The sequence below is a fragment of the Phyllobates terribilis genome, unplaced genomic scaffold, assembly GCF_046119375.1.
Source record: "Phyllobates terribilis strain yellow unplaced genomic scaffold, ASM4611937v1 Scaffold_169__1_contigs__length_4117513, whole genome shotgun sequence".
NCBI classification, from domain to species: Eukaryota; Metazoa; Chordata; class Amphibia; order Anura; family Dendrobatidae; genus Phyllobates; species Phyllobates terribilis.
The window spans coordinates 1,379,433-1,395,267 of record NW_027362929.1 but is presented as its reverse complement, the minus strand read 5'-3'; the positions used below and the strand labels follow the sequence as shown (position 1 = coordinate 1,395,267).

The 15,835-nt window shown below is 42.8% G+C and overlaps 6 non-coding genes and 2 pseudogenes across 6 annotated transcripts; all 8 read left to right on the top strand.

The window, feature by feature from the left end:
* Positions 1 to 608: 608 nt before the first annotated feature.
* On the top strand, positions 609 to 809 carry LOC141210720 (U2 spliceosomal RNA; annotated as a pseudogene).
* Positions 810 to 2,837: 2,028 nt separating this feature from the next.
* On the top strand, positions 2,838 to 3,039 carry LOC141210709 (U2 spliceosomal RNA; annotated as a pseudogene).
* Positions 3,040 to 4,163: 1,124 nt separating this feature from the next.
* LOC141208459 (U2 spliceosomal RNA) lies at positions 4,164 to 4,354 on the top strand. Its single transcript, XR_012278687.1, has one exon. It is a non-coding gene; the product is annotated as a U2 spliceosomal RNA (small nuclear RNA).
* Positions 4,355 to 5,475: 1,121 nt separating this feature from the next.
* Positions 5,476 to 5,666, top strand: LOC141210014 (U2 spliceosomal RNA). The gene has a single exon (XR_012280196.1). It is a non-coding gene; the product is annotated as a U2 spliceosomal RNA (small nuclear RNA).
* A 1,120-nt stretch (positions 5,667 to 6,786) lies between these two features.
* LOC141210013 (U2 spliceosomal RNA) lies at positions 6,787 to 6,977 on the top strand. The gene has a single exon (XR_012280195.1). It is a non-coding gene; the product is annotated as a U2 spliceosomal RNA (small nuclear RNA).
* A 1,120-nt stretch (positions 6,978 to 8,097) lies between these two features.
* LOC141208458 (U2 spliceosomal RNA) lies at positions 8,098 to 8,288 on the top strand. Its single transcript, XR_012278686.1, has one exon. It is a non-coding gene; the product is annotated as a U2 spliceosomal RNA (small nuclear RNA).
* A 1,122-nt stretch (positions 8,289 to 9,410) lies between these two features.
* On the top strand, positions 9,411 to 9,601 carry LOC141210427 (U2 spliceosomal RNA). The gene has a single exon (XR_012280595.1). It is a non-coding gene; the product is annotated as a U2 spliceosomal RNA (small nuclear RNA).
* Positions 9,602 to 10,721: 1,120 nt separating this feature from the next.
* On the top strand, positions 10,722 to 10,912 carry LOC141208456 (U2 spliceosomal RNA). The gene has a single exon (XR_012278685.1). It is a non-coding gene; the product is annotated as a U2 spliceosomal RNA (small nuclear RNA).
* Positions 10,913 to 15,835: the final 4,923 nt, after the last annotated feature.

The window sequence follows — 15,835 nt, the reverse complement described above, 5'->3', positions numbered from 1 at the left end:
AGGGATCTGATTAGAACAGAGGTATGTCCGAGGGATGGATGTGGGGCGAGTGAAACTGTTATGCATTTGGTTTGGAATTGTGATTATGCTCAGAGTGTTTGGAAGGGAGTGGGTGGTTTATGCAAGGAACTAGCGGGCGTGAATTTTATAAATTGGAGAGTGGTAATGTTTGGGATGGGTGCAAGTAGCCGGGTGAAAGAGAGATTGTTGTGGTTGATAATGGCATGTGTAATAGAAAGTCTGTGGGACGTTAGGAATTTGTGTTTATTTAAAAGGAAAATAATCTCAGTTAATAATTGTGTTAGGATGGTTTTGTCAAGGTTATACATAGTTTATTTATGGGACAGCCGTGGCGGTGGTGGCTTTGATTCAGAAGGTTTTTGGAAAGTCAAAAAATGGAGGTCACTGGTAAAGTACCAGTAAGTCCTTGTTTAAGTGTTGTGATCTGGCTTTTTTTATGATAATGGTATGTTTTACAGTTTTTTGTCCATTCAAAAGGTATTACAACTGTTTCAGTATAAAGTTATAAATATGAAATAAAGAAAGTACCATTATGATGTAAGACTGGGCAACGTAGTATGAGTTTTTATACTATTGATTGTTGCTTGAAAAATTTTACTGAATGGTATAAAAAAAAAAAAAAAAAATCTGTTCTTATCAGTTTAATATCTGATACGTCCCCTATCTGGGGACCATATATTAAATGGATTTTTAGAACAGGGAGATGGAAAAAGAGCTTGCTCTGTCCACTCCACGCATTGACCTGGTGGGGAAACATGGAGGTGACTGAGAGTATGCGTGCAGGTATGGTTGTGTTAATTCCTAAGAAAGGGGATTTGAAAAGTCTGAGGAATTGGAGGCCAATAACTTTACTTAATTGTGATTATAAAATCTATGCAAAACTTATGGCTAATAGGATGCGTGATGTTATAGAGAGAGTGATTGGGGATGAGCAGTGTTGTGCGGTACCTGGGAGGCGGATTCATGAGTGTGTGTGTATGTTAAGAGATTGTCTATGGGATTGCATGGGTCGTAAGAAGAGTGTATTTTTGTTAAGTTTGGATTTTGAAAAGGCTTATGATAGGTTGTCGCATGGTTTTTTGTTCAGAGTGTTGTTAAAAATGGGTTTTCCGGCTGATTTTGTTGGGCGAGTGAGAAGTTTGTATGCGGGTGTTTATAGCTGTGTTTTAATGAATGGGTATGTGGGTAGGAAAGTGAATGTGTTTTCGGGTGTGCGACAGGGGTGTCCTTTGTCCCCTGTAGCATTTATTTGTGCAATTGAGCCATTGTTGTGTATGCTGAGGAAAGATAAGGTAATTCGTGGTGTGCAAGTGCCGGGAGGTGGAGGAAAAGAATGGAAGGTGAGTGGTTATATGGATGACGTGTGTGTATTATGTGATTCTGAATGTTCGGTGAGGCGGGTGAAGTTGTTAGTGTCTATTTTTTGTGGTGCATCTGCGTTTAAAGTGAATTGGGAAAAGAGTGAGTGTAAGGGTTTTGGAGGCGGAAGTTTAAGTAGGGATGTAGGTGTGAATGTAGTGAATGGACCTATTAAAGTTTTGGGTGTGAAGTTTTCAGAGAGTTTGGATGGGAAAGAAAGTTGGGATGATGCGAAAGGAAAAGTTGAGCAGAAGTTGAATTTTTGGAAATTGAGGAGTTTATCCTTTTTTGGGAAGATTTTAATTGTTAAGAGTGTGGTGTTGCCAATATTTTTATATATTGCGGTAGTATTTCCACCAGGATATATGTGTATGAGAAGCTTGAATAGAATTTTATTTGTTTTTTGTGGAACTCGAAAATGGAGAGAGCTAGGAGAGAAATTTTGGTTAAAAGAGTGGAAAAAGGTGGTTTGGGTTTTCCGAATTTGGACGTGTTTTTTGGTGTGAATATCGTTGTGTTTGTTTTGAAAGTGATTAGGGCGGATGGAAAGTTTTCATCTATGTGTAGGTATTTATTTGGAGCGTATTTGTTTCGTTTAAAGTGGCAAGAAAGGGATTTGCGATGTCCGATTGCTTTTGAGGTGCCTGTATGGTATGTGTGGGTTTATAAGTTTTTGGTGAGGTATGAACTGTGTGATGCAGATGTGAGATTGCTGGAGAATAAGAAGGCTGTGTATAGGATGATTGAATGTAGAGAGGTAGAATGTGGAATAAATATGGTTAGGGGTGGTGATGTGCAGAAGGTTTGGAAGAAAGTGCGGATGAGTGGTATGACCAACAAACAGAGTGAAGTTGTGTGGCAGTCTTTACATGGAGTATTACCTGTGAGAGAGTTTCAGAGGAATAGAGGTTTGGTGAGGAGTGACATGTGTCCAAGAAATGGCTGTGGTGGAAGGGAAAGTGTGTTGCATGTTTTTTGGAATTGCCAGTATGCTAGAGATGTGATTGGGAGAATGGGGCCTTTGTGTAAAGAATTGTGTGGTGTGAATTTGTTGTCTTTTGAGTTGTTTATGTTTGGTTTGGGAATATGTGATGGGACGAAGGAAAGAGTCTTGTGGTTGATGCTTGCATGTATAAAGGAAGTGTTATGGGATGTGAGGAATGTGTATGTGTTTAAAAGGAAGGAAATTGCTGTAAAGGATAGTGTGAAGGTGATTTTGGGGAAGATGTATGTGTGTTTCCTATGGGACAAAAAGAGGAGAGGGGAAGTGGATGCGGAGGGAATATGGAAAGTTAAAAAGTGGAGATATATTGTTAGTACCTCTTGATTTTTGTTATTGTTGTTTTGAAATATGAAATAAATATTTCCGATGATGATGGGGACAGCAAATTGCGTATTGGATTTGACGCAGCTGTTTTGATGGAATTTTCCTTTGTCTGGTTTCCATAGACTGTGGAATTTCCTCGTCTGAGGAGAAAAAAAAAAAAAAAAATAAAAAAAAAAAAATCTGTTCTTATCAGTTTAATATCTGATACGTCCCCTATCTGGGGACCATATATTAAATGGATTTTTAGAACAGGGAGATGGAAAAAGAGCTTGCTCTGTACACTCCACGCATTGACCAGGTATTGCAGTATCTCCAGGACCGGTGCACCCCTTCTTTAATGCAGTTTCTAAAATCAGAAAGAATTGAATTCAATGCTTTTTGTTCATTTTGCTTGTTTGTCGGATTTTGGGATGGACTCTTTGGCTTTGCTTTTCTTCTCCTCATTGGATTTTTCATGTTAAAAGTTGCAGAAGCCAGATGACAAGCTCATTTTGGTTCAACTTCAGCAACTGTGCATTGCATTGCCATGTAATGTAATGTAATGCAATGCTATCTATCTAGCTCTCCCTCTATACTTCCTTTTGGATAAACAGACATATTAGGCAAGCATTTTGGAGCTTTCACCTAAATAACTACAGGTGGTGAGATAAGCTGCACAATATAATTGACCTTTCAGTATATTGTTGCACACACACCATCTATTTAGCAAATGCCCTTGTTATCAACAGCAGCCTTTTAAACTCACCTGAGCTAACAGGTATGTGAGCTGGTTACTCTGCTGCGCTTAAAATTTCTTTTTTGGTTTGCTACAATGCCTTTTCTGAAACGTTGTCTCCCTCTGCTGGAACACTGACTTCTTTCATTTAATGCCTGCAGACTATAAAAGAGAAACCAACCCAAAAAGTTTGGTTGATTAGTCTGTGGCATTCTTTTAAACTGTTGCTTATGGCGGTCTCTGTGAGCTTCTCAGTGACATTCAGCCATCCAGGTATCCCGCCTGCAGTAGACGGAATGTGGCAATGGAACGCTGGCTGCACGTGTCATAATAGGCTCTGAGCCTTTATATACCTGCGCACAGCAGCAGCCACCTTCAGTCTGCTGCTGGACAGCCAGCAGCAGCAGCAGCAGGAGAGGTAATTAATCAGCAACCCTCCTGCTAAGGGTAGACAGCTGCTCGTTCCACCCCCCCCCCCCCCGCCTTAATTGGTTCTCCTCCCTTCCAACGGTGTTGAGGCGGGTGGGAACAGCCGGGGGTTGAGGGTACTGTGCTAAAAGAGGTGGAGTTATGCAGATCTAAAACGCGTGGATTGCAGCAGCAGCAAGCCGAAAAGTGCAGGCATGTGAGGGATCTAGAGGTTGACAGCATGTCTTCTTAACGGGAGTCCAGGTGGCCATCTCCACAAATGGACTTTTCAGAATCCCTGGGTGGCACCGTAGTCGGAAACCAATTCTGTTTATCGCTTCTCGGCCTTTTGGCTAAGATCAAGTGTAGTATCTGTTCTTATCAGTTTAATATCTGATACGTCCCCTATCTGGGGACCATATATTAAATGGATTTTTAGAACAGGGAGATGGAAAAAGAGCTTGCTCTGTCCACTCCACGCATTGACCTGGTATTGCAGTATCTCCAGGACCGGTGCACCCCTTCTTTAATGCAGTTTCTAAAATCAGAAAGAATTGAATTCAATGCTTTTTGTTCATTTTGCTTGTTTGTCGGATTTTGGGATGGACTCTTTGGCTTTGCTTTTCTTCTCCTCATTGGATTTTTCATGTTAAAAGTTGCAGAAGCCAGATGACAAGCTCATTTTGGTTCAACTTCAGCAACTGTGCATTGCATTGCCATGTAATGTAATGTAATGCAATGCTATCTATCTAGCTCTCCCTCTATACTTCCTTTTGGATAAACAGACATATTAGGCAAGCATTTTGGAGCTTTCACCTAAATAACTACAGGTGGTGAGATAAGCTGCACAATATAATTGACCTTTCAGTATATTGTTGCACACACACCATCTATTTAGCAAATGCCCTTGTTATCAACAGCAGCCTTTTAAACTCACCTGAGCTAACAGGTATGTGAGCTGGTTACTCTGCTGCGCTTAAAATTTCTTTTTTGGTTTGCTACAATGCCTTTTCTGAAGCGTTGTCTCCCTCTGCTGGAACACTGACTTCTTTCATTTAATGCCTGCAGACTATAAAAGAGAAACCAACCCAAAAAGTTTGGTTGATTAGTCTGTGGCATTCTTTTAAACTGTTGCTTATGGCGGTCTCTGTGAGCTTCTCAGTGACATTCAGCCATCCAGGTATCCCGCCTGCAGTAGACGGAATGTGGCAATGGAACGCTGGCTGCGCGTGTCATAATAGGCTCTGAGCCTTTATATACCTGCGCACAGCAGCAGCCACCTTCAGTCTGCTGCTGGACAGCCAGCAGCAGCAGCAGCAGGAGAGGTAATTAATCAGCAACCCTCCTGCTAAGGGTAGACAGCTGCTCGTTCCACCCCCCCCCCCGCCTTAATTGGTTCTCCTCCCTTCCAACGGTGTTGAGGCGGGTGGGAACAGCCGGGGGTTGAGGGTACTGTGCTAAAAGAGGTGGAGTTATGCAGATCTAAAACGCGTGGATTGCAGCAGCAGCAAGCCGAAAAGTGCAGGCATGTGAGGGATCTAGAGGTTGACAGCATGTCTTCTTAACGGGAGTCCAGGTGGCCATCTCCACAAATGGACTTTTCAGAATCCTTGGGTGGCACCGTAGTCGGAAACCAATTCTGGTTATCGCTTCTCGGCCTTTTGGCTAAGATCAAGTGTAGTATCTGTTCTTATCAGTTTAATATCTGATACGTCCCCTATCTGGGGACCATATATTAAATGGATTTTTAGAACAGGGAGATGGAAAAAGAGCTTGCTCTGTCCACTCCACGCATTGACTTGGTATTGCAGTATCTCCAGGACCGGTGCACCCCTTCTTTAATGCAGTTTCTAAAATCAGAAAGAATTGAATTCAATGCTTTTTGTTCATTTTGCTTGTTTGTCGGATTTTGGGATGGACTCTTTGGCTTTGCTTTTCTTCTCCTCATTGGATTTTTCATGTTAAAAGTTGCAGAAGCCAGATGACAAGCTCATTTTGGTTCAACTTCAGCAACTGTGCATTGCATTGCCATGTAATGTAATGTAATGCAATGCTATCTATCTAGCTCTCCCTCTATACTTCCTTTTGGATAAACAGACATATTAGGCAAGCATTTTGGAGCTTTCACCTAAATAACTACAGGTGGTGAGATAAGCTGCACAATATAATTGACCTTTCAGTATATTGTTGCACACACACCATCTATTTAGCAAATGCCCTTGCTATCAACAGCAGCCTTTTAAACTCACCTGAGCTAACAGGTATGTGAGCTGGTTACTCTGCTGCGCTTAAAATTTCTTTTTTTGGTTTGCTACAATGCCTTTTCTGAAACGTTGTCTCCCTCTGCTGGAACACTGACTTCTTTCATTTAATGCCTGCAGACTATAAAAGAGAAACCAACCCAAAAAGTTTGGTTGATTAGTCTGTGGCATTCTTTTAAACTGTTGCTTATGGCGGTCTCTGTGAGCTTCTCAGTGACATTCAGCCATCCAGGTATCCCGCCTGCAGTAGACGGAATGTGGCAATGGAACGCTGGCTGCGCGTGTCATAATAGGCTCTGAGCCTTTATATACCTGCGCACAGCAGCAGCCACCTTCAGTCTGCTGCTGGACAGCCAGCAGCAGCAGCAGCAGGAGAGGTAATTAATCAGCAACCCTCCTGCTAAGGGTAGACAGCTGCTCGTTCCACCCCCCCCCGCCTTAATTGGTTCTCCTCCCTTCCAACGGTGTTGAGGCGGGTGGGAACAGCCGGGGGTTGAGGGTACTGTGCTAAAAGAGGTGGAGTTATGCAGATCTAAAACGCGTGGATTGCAGCAGCAGCAAGCCGAAAAGTGCAGGCATGTGAGGGATCTAGAGGTTGACAGCATGTCTTCTTAACGGGAGTCCAGGTGGCCATCTCCACAAATGGACTTTTCAGAATCCTTGGGTGGCACCGTAGTCGGAAACCAATTCTGGTTATCGCTTCTCGGCCTTTTGGCTAAGATCAAGTGTAGTATCTGTTCTTATCAGTTTAATATCTGATACGTCCCCTATCTGGGGACCATATATTAAATGGATTTTTAGAACAGGGAGATGGAAAAAGAGCTTGCTCTGTCCACTCCACGCATTGACTTGGTATTGCAGTATCTCCAGGACCGGTGCACCCCTTCTTTAATGCAGTTTCTAAAATCAGAAAGAATTGAATTCAATGCTTTTTGTTCATTTTGCTTGTTTGTCGGATTTTGGGATGGACTCTTTGGCTTTGCTTTTCTTCTCCTCATTGGATTTTTCATGTTAAAAGTTGCAGAAGCCAGATGACAAGCTCATTTTGGTTCAACTTCAGCAACTGTGCATTGCATTGCCATGTAATGTAATGTAATGCAATGCTATCTATCTAGCTCTCCCTCTATACTTCCTTTTGGATAAACAGACATATTAGGCAAGCATTTTGGAGCTTTCACCTAAATAACTACAGGTGGTGAGATAAGCTGCACAATATAATTGACCTTTCAGTATATTGTTGCACACACACCATCTATTTAGCAAATGCCCTTGTTATCAACAGCAGCCTTTTAAACTCACCTGAGCTAACAGGTATGTGAGCTGGTTACTCTGCTGCGCTTAAAATTTCTTTTTTTGGTTTGCTACAATGCCTTTTCTGAAACGTTGTCTCCCTCTGCTGGAACACTGACTTCTTTCATTTAATGCCTGCAGACTATAAAAGAGAAACCAACCCAAAAAGTTTGGTTGATTAGTCTGTGGCATTCTTTTAAACTGTTGCTTATGGCAGTCTCTGTGAGCTTCTCAGTGACATTCAGCCATCCAGGTATCCCGCCTGCAGTAGACGGAATGTGGCAATGGAACGCTGGCTGCGCGTGTCATAATAGGCTCTGAGCCTTTATATACCTGCGCACAGCAGCAGCCACCTTCAGTCTGCTGCTGGACAGCCAGCAGCAGCAGCAGCAGGAGAGGTAATTAATCAGCAACCCTCCTGCTAAGGGTAGACAGCTGCTCGTTCCACCCCCCCCCGCCTTAATTGGTTCTCCTCCCTTCCAACGGTGTTGAGGCGGGTGGGAACAGCCGGGGGTTGAGGGTACTGTGCTAAAAGAGGTGGAGTTATGCAGATCTAAAACGCGTGGATTGCAGCAGCAGCAAGCCGAAAAGTGCAGGCATGTGAGGGATCTAGAGGTTGACAGCATGTCTTCTTAACGGGAGTCCAGGTGGCCATCTCCACAAATGGACTTTTCAGAATCCTTGGGTGGCACCGTAGTCGGAAACCAATTCTGGTTATCGCTTCTCGGCCTTTTGGCTAAGATCAAGTGTAGTATCTGTTCTTATCAGTTTAATATCTGATACGTCCCCTATCTGGGGACCATATATTAAATGGATTTTTAGAACAGGGAGATGGAAAAAGAGCTTGCTCTGTCCACTCCACGCATTGACCTGGTATTGCAGTATCTCCAGGACCGGTGCACCCCTTCTTTAATGCAGTTTCTAAAATCAGAAAGAATTGAATTCAATGCTTTTTGTTCATTTTGCTTGTTTGTCGGATTTTGGGATGGACTCTTTGGCTTTGCTTTTCTTCTCCTCATTGGATTTTTCATGTTAAAAGTTGCAGAAGCCAGATGACAAGCTCATTTTGGTTCAACTTCAGCAACTGTGCATTGCATTGCCATGTAATGTAATGTAATGCAATGCTATCTATCTAGCTCTCCCTCTATACTTCCTTTTGGATAAACAGACATATTAGGCAAGCATTTTGGAGCTTTCACCTAAATAACTACAGGTGGTGAGATAAGCTGCACAATATAATTGACCTTTCAGTATATTGTTGCACACACACCATCTATTTAGCAAATGCCCTTGTTATCAACAGCAGCCTTTTAAACTCACCTGAGCTAACAGGTATGTGAGCTGGTTACTCTGCTGCGCTTAAAATTTCTTTTTTGGTTTGCTACAATGCCTTTTCTGAAACGTTGTCTCCCTCTGCTGGAACACTGACTTCTTTCATTTAATGCCTGCAGACTATAAAAGAGAAACCAACCCAAAAAGTTTGGTTGATTAGTCTGTGGCATTCTTTTAAACTGTTGCTTATGGCGGTCTCTGTGAGCTTCTCAGTGACATTCAGCCATCCAGGTATCCCGCCTGCAGTAGACGGAATGTGGCAATGGAACGCTGGCTGCGCGTGTCATAATAGGCTCTGAGCCTTTATATACCTGCGCACAGCAGCAGCCACCTTCAGTCTGCTGCTGGACAGCCAGCAGCAGAAGCAGCAGGAGAGGTAATTAATCAGCAACCCTCCTGCTAAGGGTAGACAGCTGCTCGTTCCACCCCCCCCCCCCGCCTTAATTGGTTCTCCTCCCTTCCAACGGTGTTGAGGCGGGTGGGAACAGCCGGGGGTTGAGGGTACTGTGCTAAAAGAGGTGGAGTTATGCAGATCTAAAACGCGTGGATTGCAGCAGCAGCAAGCCGAAAAGTGCAGGCATGTGAGGGATCTAGAGGTTGACAGCATGTCTTCTTAACGGGAGTCCAGGTGGCCATCTCCACAAATGGACTTTTCAGAATCCTTGCGTGGCACCGTAGTCGGAAACCAATTCTGGTTATCGCTTCTCGGCCTTTTGGCTAAGATCAAGTGTAGTATCTGTTCTTATGAGTTTAATATCTGATACGTCCCCTATCTGGGGACCATATATTAAATGGATTTTTAGAACAGGGAGATGGAAAAAGAGCTTGCTCTGTCCACTCCACGCATTGACCTGGTATTGCAGTATCTCCAGGACCGGTGCACCCCTTCTTTAATGCAGTTTCTAAAATCAGAAAGAATTGAATTCAATGCTTTTTGTTCATTTTGCTTGTTTGTCGGATTTTGGGATGGACTCTTTGGCTTTGCTTTTCTTCTCCTCATTGGATTTTTCATGTTAAAAGTTGCAGAAGCCAGATGACAAGCTCATTTTGGTTCAACTTCAGCAACTGTGCATTGCATTGCCATGTAATGTAATGTAATGCAATGCTATCTATCTAGCTCTCCCTCTATACTTCCTTTTGGATAAACAGACATATTAGGCAAGCATTTTGGAGCTTTCACCTAAATAACTACAGGTGGTGAGATAAGCTGCACAATATAATTGACCTTTCAGTATATTGTTGCACACACACCATCTATTTAGCAAATGCCCTTGTTATCAACAGCAGCCTTTTAAACTCACCTGAGCTAACAGGTATGTGAGCTGGTTACTCTGCTGCGCTTAAAATTTCTTTTTTGGTTTGCTACAATGCCTTTTCTGAAACGTTGTCTCCCTCTGCTGGAACACTGACTTCTTTCATTTAATGCCTGCAGACTATAAAAGAGAAACCAACCCAAAAAGTTTGGTTGATTAGTCTGTGGCATTCTTTTAAACTGTTGCTTATGGCGGTCTCTGTGAGCTTCTCAGTGACATTCAGCCATCCAGGTATCCCGCCTGCAGTAGACGGAATGTGGCAATGGAACGCTGGCTGCGCGTGTCATAATAGGCTCTGAGCCTTTATATACCTGCGCACAGCAGCAGCCACCTTCAGTCTGCTGCTGGACAGCCAGCAGCAGCAGCAGCAGGAGAGGTAATTAATCAGCAACCCTCCTGCTAAGGGTAGACAGCTGCTCGTTCCACCCCCCCCACGCCTTAATTGGTTCTCCTCCCTTCCAACGGTGTTGAGGCGGGTGGGAACAGCCGGGGGTTGAGGGTACTGTGCTAAAAGAGGTGGAGTTATGCAGATCTAAAACGCGTGGATTGCAGCAGCAGCAAGCCGAAAAGTGCAGGCATGTGAGGGATCTAGAGGTTGACAGCATGTCTTCTTAACGGGAGTCCAGGTGGCCATCTCCACAAATGGACTTTTCAGAATCCTTGGGTGGCACCGTAGTCGGAAACCAATTCTGGTTATCGCTTCTCGGCCTTTTGGCTAAGATCAAGTGTAGTATCTGTTCTTATCAGTTTAATATCTGATACGTCCCCTATCTGGGGACCATATATTAAATGGATTTTTAGAACAGGGAGATGGAAAAAGAGCTTGCTCTGTCCACTCCACGCATTGACCTGGTATTGCAGTATCTCCAGGACCGGTGCACCCCTTCTTTAATGCAGTTTCTAAAATCAGAAAGAATTGAATTCAATGCTTTTTGTTCATTTTGCTTGTTTGTCGGATTTTGGGATGGACTCTTTGGCTTTGCTTTTCTTCTCCTCATTGGATTTTTCATGTTAAAAGTTGCAGAAGCCAGATGACAAGCTCATTTTGGTTCAACTTCAGCAACTGTGCATTGCATTGCCATGTAATTTAATGTAATGCAATGCTATCTATCTAGCTCTCCCTCTATACTTCCTTTTGGATAAACAGACATATTAGGCAAGCATTTTGGAGCTTTCACCTAAATAACTACAGGTGGTGAGATAAGCTGCACAATATAATTGACCTTTCAGTATATTGTTGCACACACACCATCTATTTAGCAAATGCCCTTGTTATCAACAGCAGCCTTTTAAACTCACCTGAGCTAACAGGTATGTGAGCTGGTTACTCTGCTGCGCTTAAAATTTCTTTTTTGGTTTGCTACAATGTCTTTTCTGAAACGTTGTCTCCCTCTGCTGGAACACTGACTTCTTTCATTTAATGCCTGCAGACTATAAAAGAGAAACCAACCCAAAAAGTTTGGTTGATTAGTCTGTGGCATTCTTTTAAACTGTTGCTTATGGCGGTCTCTGTGAGCTTCTCAGTGACATTCAGCCATCCAGGTATCCCGCCTGCAGTAGACGGAATGTGGCAATGGAACGCTGGCTGCACGTGTCATAATAGGCTCTGAGCCTTTATATACCTGCGCACAGCAGCAGCCACCTTCAGTCTGCTGCTGGACAGCCAGCAGCAGCAGCAGCAGGAGAGGTAATTAATCAGCAACCCTCCTGCTAAGGGTAGACAGCTGCTCGTTCCACCCCCCCCCCCGCCTTAATTGGTTCTCCTCCCTTCCAACGGTGTTGAGGCGGGTGGGAACAGCCGGGGGTTGAGGGTACTGTGCTAAAAGAGGTGGAGTTATGCAGATCTAAAACGCGTGGATTGCAGCAGCAGCAAGCCGAAAAGTGCAGGCATGTGAGGGATCTAGAGGTTGACAGCATGTCTTCTTAACGGGAGTCCAGGTGGCCATCTCCACAAATGGACTTTTCAGAATCCTTGGGTGGCACCGTAGTCGGAAACCAATTCTGGTTATCGCTTCTCGGCCTTTTGGCTGCGATCTAGTGTTGGTTTTACTGGCATTGGTTGTAGTTGGAAGGTGCCTGGGGTACCCCGCCTCTTGGACTTGGGTTCGGGTCCCACTCTTGTAGTGGGGCTTAGGCCCTTGCTGCTATAAGGAGGTGGGCTTAGTCCCTGGGCAACGGGTTGCGATCCCAGCTGTACAGTCCTAGGATTGTTCAGCGACTCCTTAGTTGCGGAAATCCCCCATTATTGGTTGCGGAAATCCCCGTTTTCCTGTTGCGGAAATCCTTGTTTCACCATGGATTCAGATCCAGGTGAAATTCCGACCTATGCCCGGTTACGGCATACGGTGCGGTTTTACTTCCATGAGGGAGGTAAAGATAACAGAGGTTTACGTTTTATTGTGGATGATCTTCCTGTGAAATTTTTTTCAATCCAGAAATCCGAGATCCTGGCAATCCAAGACTACCCGAAGCGTGGTGTATACGATGTCACATTCACTGAAAAAGGTATCCACCAAGATTTTTGCCGTAAAATGAATGATCCTGATATAATTTACCAGAGAAAGCCAATCTTTAAAGGTGTTAAAATTGTCGAACATGAATTAGATGTGATAAAAACTGTAATTGTTAAAATTTACTCTCCTTATACAAAAGAAAGCGATGTTATTTCATTTTTATCCAATTATTTCAGCAAAGTGGTAAGCCATGGAAAAGTTATGAATGAGTGCGGAGTTTGGGCGTGTAAGTGGAAATTTACGGTGACATGTATTAAGGACCCTTCAAGTCCGGGGGGTATAAGACTTCCCCCAGCACGTTTTAGAATTGGAAACACGAATGGTGACCTCTTTTTTAATGGGATGCCAGCATTCTGTAGGAAATGCAAAAAATACGGCCATTCTAACTGTGACATTACTTGTGTAGCCTGTGGGAGCAAAGACCATAAAACTGAAAATTGTACAACTGGAATTTTTTGTAGCAACTGTGTTTCCAGAGGTCATGCTTTTTCTCATTGTCCTTTTAGGAATACCTCAAAGAGAGCTCAAGCTGGGCAAACAGAGAGACCTTCACCCCCTGAACCAGAAAAGCCCTCACCCCCTGACCAACCCTCTGCTGGTTCGGACAAGCCAGCGGAGGAGAATGAGGGGGAGAGTATGGAAATACCGACCGAGGATGGTGAGCCATGGTGTACTGTTGGAAACTCGAAGCAAAAGAGGGAACGGCGTGGTAACCCACAAACAGAAACCCCTGCGGAGGGACCGAGGGTGGGTGCTACAGGCCAATCCTCACCTTCGAATCCTCCTGGGAATACTCAAGGGCGCGAACAGTCTGGGCCAAAAAAACGCAGGTTGCACGGAGTGGATAGGGCACCTAAGGAAGTACCCCCACCGGAACCCCCGGATGGAAGTGGGAAACCTCAAACGGTGCCTTTACAGGGTGAGGAGGTTGCCAATGTCCCACCCCCTTCAGAAATGGAGGGGGAGATGGAGATGGCTGACTCAGTGATCCTGGAAACTCCTGAAAATAAGTGGTCAACGTCTGAGACGCATGTGCTCGATACGATTCCCCCAGATGGTGCCTCGATAGGGGTCCAAATGGGGGTTCGTGAGCAAAGAGGCAGGCAATACGACCAAGCAGAGTTGGACAGAATGGAACAAGAGTATATCCTGGGAGGTCTACGGTCTGGGACACTAACAGATGAGGAGTCCTCCGTGACGGGCTCTCTGTTGACGATCAATGATCCCTCATCTCCTGGAATAGAAATATAAACCAGCTGAGGTAAGAGTTTGAAAGAATGCTAAATTTCCTTTTTTTCTCTTACGGCAGGGATTAGTGGTTTTTCTCTTAACGCTAGAGGGTTGAAAACTAAGACCAGAAGAGTTGCTCTCTTTGATTTTTTATCCTCTCTAACAGCTACAGTTTTCTTTTTACAGGAATGCTGCATCCCACACAGTTTAAATTATACAGAATATGAGACTGATTGGGCACATGGACCCTCAGTATGGTCAGGATCAAACGGGTCCAGGTCAGCAGGGGTCGCCATTCTTTTTAAAGGGAATGTTTTTATTGACTCTGTTCAAGAGGTTTTACCAGGTAGAATTTTATTAGTAAAAGCTTTTATTGATGGTTTTAAATGGCAATTTTTAAACTTTTATGGAGCCACAGATAAGCAAGAAAGAGCTGATATGTTGAATATGTTACCCTTATTTATTAATGATTCTGTCCCTCTTATTTTATCAGGAGATTTTAACTGCATTTTAGGTGGAGAAAAAAGGTTCTCAAGCTCCACAAGTAGGAATTATGATAAAACGTCTTTTATGTTAAAAAATGTCATACAAGATTTTAATTTAACAGATGTTTTTAAGGAGTGTAATAAAGACTTGCCTGCAGAGGAATGGGTAACCTGGAGCAACGTGAATTGTAGCTCCAGGATTGATTTTATTTTCTGCTCTAAAAATGTATTGCCTTTTAAATGTGAGCTTTTATCTAATGTTTTTTCTGATCACAAACTTTTATCCTTTTATGTGAAATGTAATGATTTTAAGAAAAAAGGAAAAGGTACCTGGAAGTTAAACATTTCCCTTTTAGAAGACCCCCAAGTTTTATCTGATTTTACTGAATTTTATTTACATTTTAAAAGAATAAGAGACCCCCATATCCCTATAAGTAGGTGGTGGGAAAAGATGAAAAAGAACATAAGAGATTTTTTTATGAAGGTTGGGGTCCAGAAAGCTAGAGAGAAAAGAGAATTTTATTGGCAACTCAACACTAGATTGGAGACCTTATATAAATTGAAGAGCCATGAGATTGAAGTAGATAAACAAATTAGTGACTTAAAAAGTGAAATTCAGCATACCTTGGAACAGAGAGGTAAAGAGTTAATTTTCCATGCAAAGGTCCAACATGTTGAAAATAATGAAACCTGTTCACGATATTTTTTTAAATGTATGGTGAAAAATCGTGTTTTTATTGAATCAATGGAAGGTAAACAAGACATAGAGGGTATTTTAGCTAAAGTGCATGAATTTTATTCCGAGCTTTTTAACACAAAATCTGTTGATGACCATTTTATGAAAAGTACTTTGGATGAAATTACAACTGTTTTAGACCCTGTCTCACAAGATGTTTTATTACAGAGTCTAACTGAAGATGAGATATCTGAGACCATAAGAAGCTTTAAGTCTGGTAAAGTACCGGGGCCTGATGGTATACCCATAGAATTTTATAAGGTTTTTTATGATATTTTACAGGAGGATTTATTTTATGTTTTTAGTGAGGTTTTTAATACAAAAACCCTACCGAACTCCTGGAAGAAAGGTGAGGTCTCCCTTATATACAAAAAGGAAGACAAAACGCAACTAAGAAATTGGAGACCTATCACCCTTCTAAATTGTGATTACAAAATAATGGCAAAAATTTGTGCAAATAGACTTAAAAAGGTAATAGGTAACATAATCCACCCAAACCAAGTGTGTGGCATACCAGGAAGGAGTGTTTGGGAAAATTTGAATCTAATCAAAGATGTAATAGATGACACAAAGTCGAGGGGAAATAAGCTGGCGGTCCTGTCTCTCGACTTTGAAAAAGCATTTGATAGAGTGTCACACCAATTCCTTTTTAATGTTTTAGCTAAAATGGGTATACCAGAAGGTTTTTTATGCTCTCTCAAAGCATTTTATCATGGTTGCACTAGTAAGGTTTTAGTAAATGGTTTTAAGACAAGTGATGTGTTTTTAAATTCTGGTGTAAAACAAGGTTGCCCTCTGTCCCCCTTGTTATTTATTTGTGCCCTTGAACCCCTACTCAGTGTCTT